Here is a 12,418-nt window from a genome sequence, read left to right as displayed (position 1 = left end):
ATTTATTTGCAAAAGTTACTGAATCTGGTAGTCATAATTTAAATTGAGAAACAATTTTTATCATCCCAAAGAAGTAGCGACCAATAGAACACACTTTCAGAAATACTGCTTCAGAGGATTGTTTCTAGAATAACTCCAGTGAAAAACTCTGAAGGGAATTTCTTTGAAATTCTTTTAGAGGTCAATGGCATCTTCATTGGTGGACTTCCAAAATGGAACCTTCTCCCCCAGTTAGAAGTAGAGGGTCAGTGTTGATATCAATTGCTCAATTTATTTTGTCCCTCCACTAAAACCCAAGTTTGTCATTGTAATATCTGTTTTTTTCAGAAAATAAGCATTGTCTTATTTCACTGGAGCTCTGCATGGTTGAATCTTTGTGGATTTTCTCATCGAACATTTTAAAAATCCAAAGACTAGAGAGACCAGTCTTGTAGAAATGCTATAAGCAAGAAAAGTGTTATAAAGGCAAAAATGATTACTGAAGTGGGCATTTCAAGATTTGAGTGATATTTCAATTAAAAAAAGAAAATTTTGTCCCTCAGACAGATGTTGAAATTCTTTTTAAAACTTTGATGAATTAAAAAAAAAAGATTATAATTTTAAGGATCCATTGGGAAAACATTGTATTTACTTGAGCAAATTGTTCAACTAGTAAAATACAAATGAAATTCCCACCTACATACCACCTTTATGATTGCAAACATGTTGGAAGGGCAAAATACAGGAAAACTACTCTATGAATATTTTATAATAAGAGAATATTTTAGCTGAGTAGCCAAAGCATAGCTTTCTAAGTTAGAGGCAATAAATTCTCGTTGTTGTATGATAAAAATAGGTGATCTATCATTATCTGAGAAAAAAATTTTTTTGCACTTAAGCCAAAACAAAGGGCTGTATTTAGATGAAACAGTAGGTACTAATTACGAATATTAGAGAGAAGGTATATTTCAAGAATTCTTTTGAGGATTTGTTTTGATTGAATTGTCCTTTTCATCACATCTTAAGCTTTAAAGAGAGGTGAAGTTTTCTAGAAAAGCAATTCCTCTCTTAAGAGTTATGAGGCAAAGAAAGGAGATTAGATATTTTGGCCTTGGATGAGCCTATGTATTTTTTTCCCTGGAATTGCCATATTCATGCACATAACTCATGCACAATTCCCTGGAATTGCCATATTCATGTCCCAGGAAAATTTGTGAATAGTCAGCTTTTCTCAGGAATTTCCACAATCCCAAGACTTCATTCTATCCTCACCTTATTTCTCTAGGAGACTACCCATTCAGTTCTCTGGCTGCCAAAAGACCCTTCATAGGTGCTTCACCCTGGTCTGTATCTTTCCTGCTTCTTATGAAAACTTCAAATGTTACCTTCTTCCCTCAATAAGCAAAACATTGAAAACAGCAGAGATATGAAGCAGTAAGAAAAATTTTGAAGTAGATACTGATGAAGTGCTACTCGATAATTGATTTTAATCACTAAAGAAATGTTAAATGAGAAAAGATGCAAATTATATGCATTCTATAATCCATATAAAAATTATCTTTCCATAAATATATCCTTTTTTTGTGGTGCTGGGATTGAACCCAGGGCCTCGTGCATGTGAGACAAGCACTCTACCAACTAAGCTATATCCCTAGCTCCATAAATACATCCTATATATAAATTCTACATAAGTACTGATATGATTTGGTTATGAGGTGTTCCCTGAAAATTTAGGTATATGATACAATGCAGGAAGGTTCAGAGGTACAATGATTAGATTATGAGAGGTGTGACCTAATCAGTGGATTAATTTACCTGACGGATTAATAATTTCAAAGGACTACTGTACTACGTAGTAACTGTAGACTGGTGTGGCATGGCTAGAGGTCAAGGGGGGGTGCCTTTGGGGATTATATTTTGTCCTCTGCTCCTCCCTTGCACTCTCTGCTTCCTGGCTGGCATAAACGGACAGATCTCCTCTATAAAGTTCTGCCTCACTCAGGTCCAGAGCAATGGAATTGAATGACAATGGAGTAAACCTCCAGAATCTTGAGCCCAAAATATAAACTTTTTCTCCTTCTAAGTTGCTATTGTTAGGTATTTTGGTCACGGTGATGAGAAACTGACCCACACAGTACTGTATATCTGCATATCTATGTATGCATGCACACATTCTAAAGTGTTAAAGTGTTAGCTCTGTATAATTAGTTTATTTTTTGTCTTCTTTATGTATTTTACCCATTCCAAATTCCTTACAAAGAACATTTGTTACTTTCCTCATAAGAAAAAAGTAAACTTGTTTTAAAATCATAGAGCCATTCATTTTTTTTTGAATCCTTGGATTTTACTAGTGGAACTGAATTTATCTGTGAAATTATGTTAACGTTGTGATGTAGACCTTGAATTTTGTGACAAGAAATCTGGAGACTAAGCCCAGCATGGTGGCACACACCTGTAATCCCAGTGACTCCTTTAGATTGAGGTAGGAGGATCTAAGTTTGAGACCAGCCTCAGCAAATTAGCAAGGTCCTAAGCAATTTAGTGAGAGCCCATCTCAAAATAAAAATTAAAATGGGCTGGGGATGTGGTTCAGAAGTTAAGCACCCCTGGGGTCAATTCCTAATACAAAAAATAAAAGTCTGGAGGCTAGATTTGGCCCTTTGCTATTGGTTCTGTGACCTTGGGCACTTCTCTGAGTCTTAGTTTCCTCATTAATAAAAGATGGGTTTATTAGGGGACAGCCCGAGGCCCCTCTCTGGGAATGTGAGTCTGTGGTTGACTCTTCAAGTAAGATTTGATCATAAGAGGACTGTGAATTGATCTCAAGGAATACATTCAAATGATAGACATTTTTGTAATTTTGTACTATAACCAGTGGTCTTATGTGAGAAGTATTTGTGGGCATATAAACTCTTCAGGTCCCATATTTATCACTCTAGGAGTGTGGTTCTCAAACGTGTGTACCCTGGAATCACCTGGAAGCTTGTTAGAATAAAGACTGCTGGGCTCCAACCCAAGAGGGTCTGATTCAGTGGTTCTGGGGTGGGGCTCAAGACACTGTTTTAAACAAGTTACCAGCTGATGCTGATGATCTGGAAGAACCTGCCTGAAGAAAACATCCTCATTAGGAGAGAGTATTTCCAATATCTATATATGTTTTGGGTTTTCTTTCTCCTTTTTTTTTTCATTCTCTAATTCTTAGAAACATGTTGTGAGGGTTACTCAAGGATACTTTCAAGGACCTTTTGATTTTAAAATAAATTTATATAAGAGCACTGCTCCTTTAGATGCTGGAAATAGGAATAAATGAAGACATTAATGTGGGGCTCAGATCAGAGGGTAGAAACGAGAAGGTTTTTTCAGTTGACTCAAGGGTACTGCATGTAGTGATCACGCAGTTTCTTGGATGAAGTAGATGAGCGTGAGATGGCATTCTCTCTGCATGTCTAACTGAAGTACCAGGGTGGCTTCAGGATGTCACAGTTACTCGGTAGGTACCTGGGCAGGCCCTTGCGGACATTTCCCTTCTTGTTATTCAGTGTGCAAAATCCATGGCAGCCTATAGGTGTGTAAAAGAGTCAGCAAACTTGGGTGCTGCCAAGGCAGCCACCTCTGCATGAAATGGTTTCCATCCCAGAAATAAATCCTGTATTGTCACTTCCCAGATCTCCACACATACTGCTTTTCTGCCTTAAGTGCCTCAGATGAGCCTACTACTTTTCCTCTTCTGTTTTTTCTAATAGCCCTTTATAAATGGCTTCATTATAATGCTTACTGCTGCTTCTTGTCATTGTTCAGTGATGTGCTGCTTCCTCCTACAAGTGTCTACAGTGCAAGGATGGCTTTGGCTTCACCTCCAGAAGCTAATAGAATACCTGGCAAGGGTTTGCTGTCAAAAATAGGGCCTTGAATATTCGCAGATAAGATTTAACTTTGATATAAGTAAAATGATCAATAAAAAGGCCACAACTCAAAAGTAAGTAAAGTGTGAGGAGCAAGGGAACAAATACCTTTGTACTATTTTCTGCCCCCAAATGAAGCATAACTGCAGACTTCCCCTGGTCCCCAAGCATGCTTAACTCTCAGCTGCTCTGTCTCTCAACCCCAGTATCTGCCAATATTCTTGTGGAAACTCCAGGAAACTACCTTAGATTTATCACCTGATTTCTCTCCAGCAATGCCTGTATGAGATTCCTTTTCTTCTCCTCTCCTTAGAGGTGAAACAGAGTCCCACTATGTTAAGTGAATAAAATTCCATGCAAAGTACTTGGTGTTTGAAAGAGGTATGGATGTATTTGATGCTTAACTCAACTTTATTCCTACTTTTAAAAGAATATTTCTCTTTTATCTATCTGCCTATTTAAACTAGCTTGCTGTTTAAATAGGCAGATAGATGATACTTACCTATTGTTAATCAGGGATATTTAGTTAGTGGGGTTCGAGTGATTTTAAAGCACCATTCTTTATCCTGGTCAGTATCAATACTTTTAAAATGAGCATGTTTTTATTTTATAAGTGTTATTCCAGAATAAAGAATTTACTGCCACTCTAAGTATTTACAGATCATTAAGTATTGTCAGATTTTGGATTCATATGCCCTGTTATTTAGAAGTCACAAAATGTAAAGACACATACACTTAGGTGACCAAACCCCAGAGCAGAAATGTAACTTGTATTTATTAATAGCAATTTTGCCTCTTGAGATTCTGCCGAGCTAAACTTGGGTATCTTTTCAATCTGTAGTACATGAAGTACTCATTGGGGAATGAATCTGACACTATTCCAGGTAGGTCAAGGAGGAGGTATGTCAGGAGACCAAGGTGGTTCTGTCGTTAGAATGAGTCAAAACCATTGTTCTTCAAGTTTTTGCAAAAAAGACATGTAAATTCAGAGATGAAAAATAGAATATAAGGTGGTCATGACCTGATTGTTCTTCAGATAAAACATGATAAAGAGTTGTTGTTTGAAAGTTCTTGGTGAAGAATCTTTTAATTTTTTTTTTCTGGATGGCTTTATTGAGTTTTGATGCAGCTATAGGCTAGCCACGTTAGTTCTTTTGAGAAATAACAAATTACATTTTGGCTGAACCATAGATATTAAGTCACCATATGAGCTATGACCCAAAACATCCTATAGGAATCACCAAGTAAACATCTAAAAAATTATTAACAAGACTCTAACATATTTATCCACCTCAAGAATAAAAAGGAGCCAGTTGTTGAAGATTTGTGAAGATAATTTCACTGGTGACCTTAGACCCCAAGGGGAAAATGTTCATGGATGTGTGAGTACTTCTCTTGCAGGCCAAGTCAAGAGAAAGGATCTTCAGGGATCACTTGGAGAACATGATACGTATTTCATAAGTTAAGAGGACACACTGGATTGGTGTCTGGCTTCTGATAATATTCAGGTTGAGAGATGGCATGAATATCTGCTGTGGTCTTATTGAGCCCATAGGATGAAATAAAATGCACATGGCAGGGTGAGAGGAAGTGAAGATGGCCGTGGAGGCACAGGTCTGTGGGCTTCCTTTGGGTTAGTAGCAGAATGCACCTACTTCAGAAAGCAAAAAACAACCTTATGAAGTTAGTCATTGCCCAGGGACAATAGCACCTCACCACTAAGACTCAGTCTATAAAATGGCCTGCTCCAAACCAGGGGTGACAAACCAAAGGCAGAAAGCAGGTCAGTTGGGTCTCCAGTTCATATGCAATGTTAAGATTCAGCTGGGGGAAGTCGGAATTATGGTTTCCATGAGCAACCACTTAACAATACTTCCAGAGACAGGAATTGATCCCATACCTGCTGAAGAAAGCAGTGCCCTCAAGTGGAAATTAAAATAACAACAATCAAACAACATGGAGTCAAGCAACCAATAAACAAAAAGTGTTCACACATTACTAAATGTTCAACAAACTCAAAGAGCATCAGCTAGAAAGGGATCAAACGATTAATTTGACCTGGAACACCTGCATGTCATGGTTTAAGCTCATGTGTGAGATGTGCAGTGTTTGGTTCTAAGCTCATTTCTCCACTCTACACTCACAGGCCTTGCTCCTAGAACCACTGGCCTCATGGAGAAAATACAACAGCAGGGCATTTTGAGCATAAACCTATAAATTCCAAAAATTATAATCCCTATTTTATTTAAATCCACTCTGGTTTAAAGTATAATTGAATTTGACAGATTTCCAGTGCCAACTAGCAATTGTTCTTAAAGAATCAGGAAAGAATAGGAGTCTGTGGACACATAAGATTTGTGAAGGTAAGAATCAACTCCCATTATATCTTAGATGGGTAAGGCTAAAGGTAATAAATATTTTCATAATAGTTACTATAAAATTTAAGCTAACCTTATTTTGTAGCCTGTCATTATAAAATTGAATATTTTGTCTTTTTATGGAGGGCATTCAGCTTTCCTAAAATATGGAGATGCTGACTTGAGCAGTTTCAAATAATGTCAACTTATAGTTCTAGACTAGACTGTAATGTATATAAGAATTCCAATTAATAGAGTGATTTTGCAGAAAACTACATTTTTCGCTTAAAACTTAAAAACTATGTTTTTCATGCGAAGTTGATTTACCCTAGGAGTATTTGTTGGTGATAATTAACTGATGGCATTATTAATCTAGCTCAAATTAACTTAATTAGAAAAAGAGGACTGTGTGGATTTTCTTTAAAATTGGGGACATAGCTAAAGGCGTAACTCTGTGATATTTATGTTCCATTTAAATACAAAATCTAATGTTAATTTTGAAACATGTGAATCTTGATTTCTTTTCTATACCCTAGAGTAAACTTTGTTCCTATTTGGTCAATCAAGTCTACCTCTAGGGTAGGGGAAATAACAGATCTCTGAGACCCAGGGAATTTCCTTGACTCATTTGGGTCACTCTACTTGTCTGTTATTCAGAATTCTTTTTGTTTTAACTTATAGATAATTTGACTCAAGATGACTCAAGAAAAAAAAAAACTTAACTCCCACAACTGTAAGACCTAGGCAGTATGTCAGACAACCTCCAGTTGTTCAAGGATGCCACCAGGGCTGGCTGTCTCCACCCTGGTTCTGCTTCCTTTATATTGGCTTCATGGTGAGGCAGCTTCTCAACTCAGGATGGTCAGATGGTGCCATGGTCTGAATGTGGTATGAGTGTGTCTTTTAAAATTTTACGTGCTGGAGCTCATTCTCCAGTGTGGCCATGTTGAAAGGTGGTGGAACCTATAAGAAGTAGGGCCTAGTGGGAGGTAGTTAGATCATTGCAGGGGATCACGAACCTTGAAAGGGATTAGTGTGGAGCTCATAGAACCTGATTGAGCTTCTGTGAGCACCTGAGCCACATGCACTTATAATCCCAGTGACCCGGGAAGGGAATCAGGAGGATCTCAAATTTGGGGCCAGCTGGGCAACTTAGGGGGGCCCTGTCTCAAAATTAAAAATTAAGAAAAGAAAAAAGGCTGGTGGATGTTGCTTGGTGATATAGCACCCTTAATTTCAATCCTTAGTACTCTGCGAGTCTGTGTGCACACAAGCACACGCACACACACACACTCACACACACACACACACATTAAAAAGCAAGCCTGACCCCCAACCCCTCAGTCTTCCTGTCTCTTTTTATGATGGCTTCTGCCTATACTTCCACCATTCTGATGCCATCTGTCATCAGGCCCTCACTAGATCCAAGCAGATGCTGTGCCACACTCTTGAATTTCCAGAACTATGAGCTAAATAAATCTCTTTTGTTTATAAAGTATCCAGCATCAGGTATTTCGCTATAGCAACAGAAAATGGAATAGTCTGATGTTCACTAATGGCTTTAGCTCTCGCCTTAATAGTTTATCAATAGTCTCAATAGCGAGAATAACGTTTCTCCATCATTTTCATTAAAAGACCTGGGACTGATGCTTCCAGGTTCCAATGGTTATTGGTTCTGATTGACTCAGTTTCATCTCACACCAATCACTATTTCAGAGAAATGTGATGTTCCAGTTGGCAAGTCTAGGTCACATCTCCCTTCCTTGTCAACAAGATGAGGACTTATCAATGAGATAGACCCACAGTGAACAGTGTTGGGGAAGCAGGAGCATTTTAAGTAAGGAAAAGGTCTCCCTCATATATGAACAGCCTTGTCAGGTCTGGCCCTCTTGTACTCCTTTTTACCAAGTGGAATTTGTCAGTGTGCATACTTGTGCCTCGTTCTCCATTTTCCTCATACTTAAGCCCTTTTGCCTCAAACCCTAGCTTCACATTGGAAGTTACATGGAACACTCTAAAAAAATAATAGTGCCTAGGCCCCCTGATTCAATTGGTCTGAGGTAGAGCCTTCTCAGCCATGGTTTATAAAAGCTTGCTAGGTGATTTTGATGTGCAAGTTGGTTGAGAGCTGGTGCTTCAAATTAAACTTGGTGCTGGGAAGAATGTGTCCACCCTTCATACTGAGGAAGAGAAAATTTAAATTTCCACCTTCTCTGGAAGTATTGTCATTTTAGCCAAATCCAACCCTCAAGCTAAGGGAGTAAAGCATTGATAGTGACATTCCAGTCATTTGCCAGGATAGAGGAAGCATTTGGAGAAGGATCAGGGCCTTATCATTACTTCTGAAATAATATGAGAAACAGTTCCTCATTTAACACTTGCATATGGTTTACTCAGTCTATAATTAACCTGGCTGACATGAACTATCACACAAATGTTCATTGATGTTTAGAATAAGAGATATTTTAAAGTGCAGATGTGTGTGTGTGCATGTGTGTGTGTGTCCTTCACACACACAAAAAAATTTACTTAAAGAACAGGAATCTTCTTCTGAGAAGTGTCTGTTCAGTTCCTTGGCCCATTTATTGATTGGGTTATTTATTTATTTATTTATTTATTTTGGTGTTAAGATTTTTGAGTTCTTTATATATTCTAGAGATTAGTGCTCTATCTGACATGCACGTGGTAAGAATTCGATATTTCTAGCAATTAGAGAAATGCAAATCAAAACTACTCTAAGATTTTATCTCACTCCAGTCAGAATGGCAGCTATTAAGAATACAAACAACAATAAGTGTTGGCGAGGATGTGGGGAAAAAGGCACACTCATACATTGCTGGTGGGACTGCAAATTGGTGCAGCCAAAATGGAAAGCAGTATGGAGAATCCTTGGAAAACTGGGAATGGAACCACTATTTGACCCAGCTATCCCTCTCCTCTGCAGATACCCAAAGTTCTTAAAAACAGCATATTACAGGGACACAGCCTCATCAATATTTATAGCAGCACAATTCACAATAGCTAAACAGATGCCCTTCAGTAGATGAATAGATAAAGAAAATGTGGTATATGTACACAATGGAATACTTTTCAGCATTAAAAGAGAATAAAATTATGGCATTTGCAGGTAAATGGATGGAGCTGGAGAATGTAATGCTAAGTGAAATTAGTCAATCCCCAAAAACCAAAGGTCAAATGTTTTCTCTGATTTAAGGACGCTGATTCATAATATGTTGCTGGAGTGTGGGGGCGGGGGATTAAATGGACTCTAGATAGGGAAAGGGGAAAAGAGAAAGGAGGGGAACAGAGTGGGAACAGGGGTAGGAAAGATGGTAGAATGCCATGGTCATCATTACCATAAGTACCTGTATGAAGATATGAAGAATGTGACTCTACTTTGTGTACACCAGAGATATGACAAATTGTGCTCTGTATGTGTAATATGAATTGTAATGCATTGTGGTGTCATATATAACAAATTAAAATTAAAAAAAAATGTTTAAAAGAGCAGGAATCTTCTGTACTATTGTATTATTGTACCAATTCACTGGCATTTTCTCTGTCACTGGATTGAATCGTCATTGCTTGGCTCTCAAGAACCAAGTTGTATATTTTCTGCTGCATGAATCACTATAAACAACAGCTTTGGGGAGGCACTCAAGGGCCAGTAATTATACTGATGAAATAGAAAGACTGAATTCCAAGGGAGGTTAATTTTAGCAGAAGTCAGATAAAAAATGTTGTCAACTAAAGCAAACATGCTGGCAGTACAGCCAGAATCACAGTGGCAGTGGCCCATTGTTTGGGATGAGTAGCATCTGGGGTCACCACAGAGGAGCCAGACTGGACCTCCTGGCAGTCCCAAGTCACTTTAAAAGTAGGCATATTGAACTGATTATATAATAACCTGAGAAACTACAAGTGGAAGAGATTCTGAATTAGAAATGTAGCCAAGAATACAGAATACTGACCATTTAAAATGCTGTGTAAGCGTTGGGGATGCGGAGAGGCTCAGACACCTTTGTAGTTGAGAACTGGCCCAAACTTAAAACATTTGTTCTTTCGTGTAATACACAATTCTATAAAGAAAATCACTGAATGGAGAAAAATAACCTTACAGAAATAACATTACAGATTATTATAAAGGCAATTTAGATGTCTCTTAAAAATCCATGTTTCAATGGAAAAAGAATATAGTTCCATTAAGAAATTACTTGGGCTTCTTATAGCCAGTATCTCAATTCAGTTTTTAGAAATGAGGATTGTTGGGGGAAAAAAGGTAAAGGCAACCCACAGAGTCTGCTACAGAGAACTTCAGCATAAATAGTCCAAAATGTTACTTTTAAAAATGCCTCCAAAAACTCAGAGGTCATCTGTGTAGGATAAAAGAATACGACTCATAAATATGACAATATACAGGGAAAGAATCGTTTATTCGGGTTTTCCTATAAGAGCTATACCTCAGAGTAAGTTATTGTTACCGAGGTGTGGCTCCTCCTTAGCAAAGTGCTTTAATGAAGAAGGAAATGAGAATTAGGGAAACACCACTTTACAACCCTTAAAGAACTAGTGGATCTGTGAACTCACCATCAATGCCTCCTCACATTGCACAAAGAAAGGCAATCGGATGTCACACACCTCCTAATGGATGAGTACAGCATTATGGATCAGTTGTCTGTCTGTCTGTCTGTCTGACTTGAATGTGGTCAAGCCTCTATTCACTACTATCTATGGATAGGAAATAAAGGAATGGGAAACATGCAAAAGACCCCTTGAGAACGCAAACAGCAGGAGCCAGACTGTGAGAAACCCTGTAAGACAAACTACATGATTTCTTGCAAGAAGTAAGGTGAGACAGAATAGGAACCTGTAACTTATTGGAGATGAGAGTCACATTGACTAGTTAGAAATTGTGTCCCTGGTTTGGATTATGTCCCAATTATAACCAAAGACACTTTAAAAAAAAGTTTATAAACTTATTATGAACATCTAAGTACAGAATGGATATTTAATAATATAAATGATTTATTGTTAATTTTCAAAAGGAAGGTCTTATTTTGGAGATATGTGGTGAAACATTTACAAACAAAATGCTCTAATGCTTAGAATTAGCTCAAAATAATCTGATGAGAGTGGGGAAGTGAGAAGGAGTTTAGAAGAAGCCATGTGATGGGTACATGCAGGTTGATAACATGTTTTATCTACTTTAGTATGTGTGATGAGAAATCTTATTCCCTTTTTTTTTCAATAGTTGCTCATAGTTTTTACACCTCAACTTTCCTTCTTCCCCTTGTGCCCCACACCTAGACCAGCTGATACAAAAGTCTGATATCCCCTCTTCTGGCCCAGGTAGGAGATTCAAACCACACAAGCCCCTTCTCAAGCATGCTTACCCCTAGCTTTCTGTACCCCTGGCCAACCTCCTTTCTTTGCTCTCAAGCCATTTCCAACCTGTTTTAGAGGATCACTCCACTCTCCCCAGAGACCTTAATTACTTAGACAGTTTGTCAAAGTTGGGGTGTGGCTGAAGGTGTAGCTCAATGTTAGAGCATTTACCTAGCATGTGTGAGGTCCTAGGATTTACTTCCAGCACCATTAAAAAAAAATAGTGTGAGTGGGCTGCTATGGCTGTTCTTGCAGCTGGTGTCTGAAGTGGGGGCAGTTTTGCTGAGGAATGTATACTTTCACTTGTGGGGTTGGTGCTAACTCTGGGTGACTTGTGTCAGAATCATATTGCAGTCCAGAGCATGCCAGCTGGAGCCAGAACACTCTTTAGTCACGTCTCCCTCAGAGACATCCAGGAGGAAGTCATAAAACCCATCTTCTTTTCCTTTTCTAAATATAGCTCATAAAGTGCCTGAGATGTTTCCTTTATGCAAGAAAAAAATATGAAAGTTTGGGTAGACCAGACTCATAAAAGCCATTAAATGATTCTAGAATGCAAGCCATGTCTGGGGAAAGAAGAAGCAGTTTCTTGGAAGAGGAGAAGGGAGCATTCATTCCTCTTGTGGTTTCCTGCTTACTTTCTGACAAGTCTCAAGCTATTTCTTTGTGAACTGAAGACTTTAATATTAAAAGTAACTCCAAGTTGAAAGCAGATGAATATGTCAATCCATTCACGTGTCATGTGTTTATTGAATGTCTACATATGCTGGACATATGTAGACACTTCTAGGCACT

Source organism: Marmota monax, unplaced genomic scaffold (assembly GCF_021218885.2).
Source record: "Marmota monax isolate L192 unplaced genomic scaffold, Marmota_monax_Labrador192_F-V1.1 WCK01_AAM20220418_F8-fsc00018, whole genome shotgun sequence".
NCBI lineage: Eukaryota > Metazoa > Chordata > Mammalia > Rodentia > Sciuridae > Marmota > Marmota monax.
Note: the sequence above shows the minus strand (reverse complement) of the source record.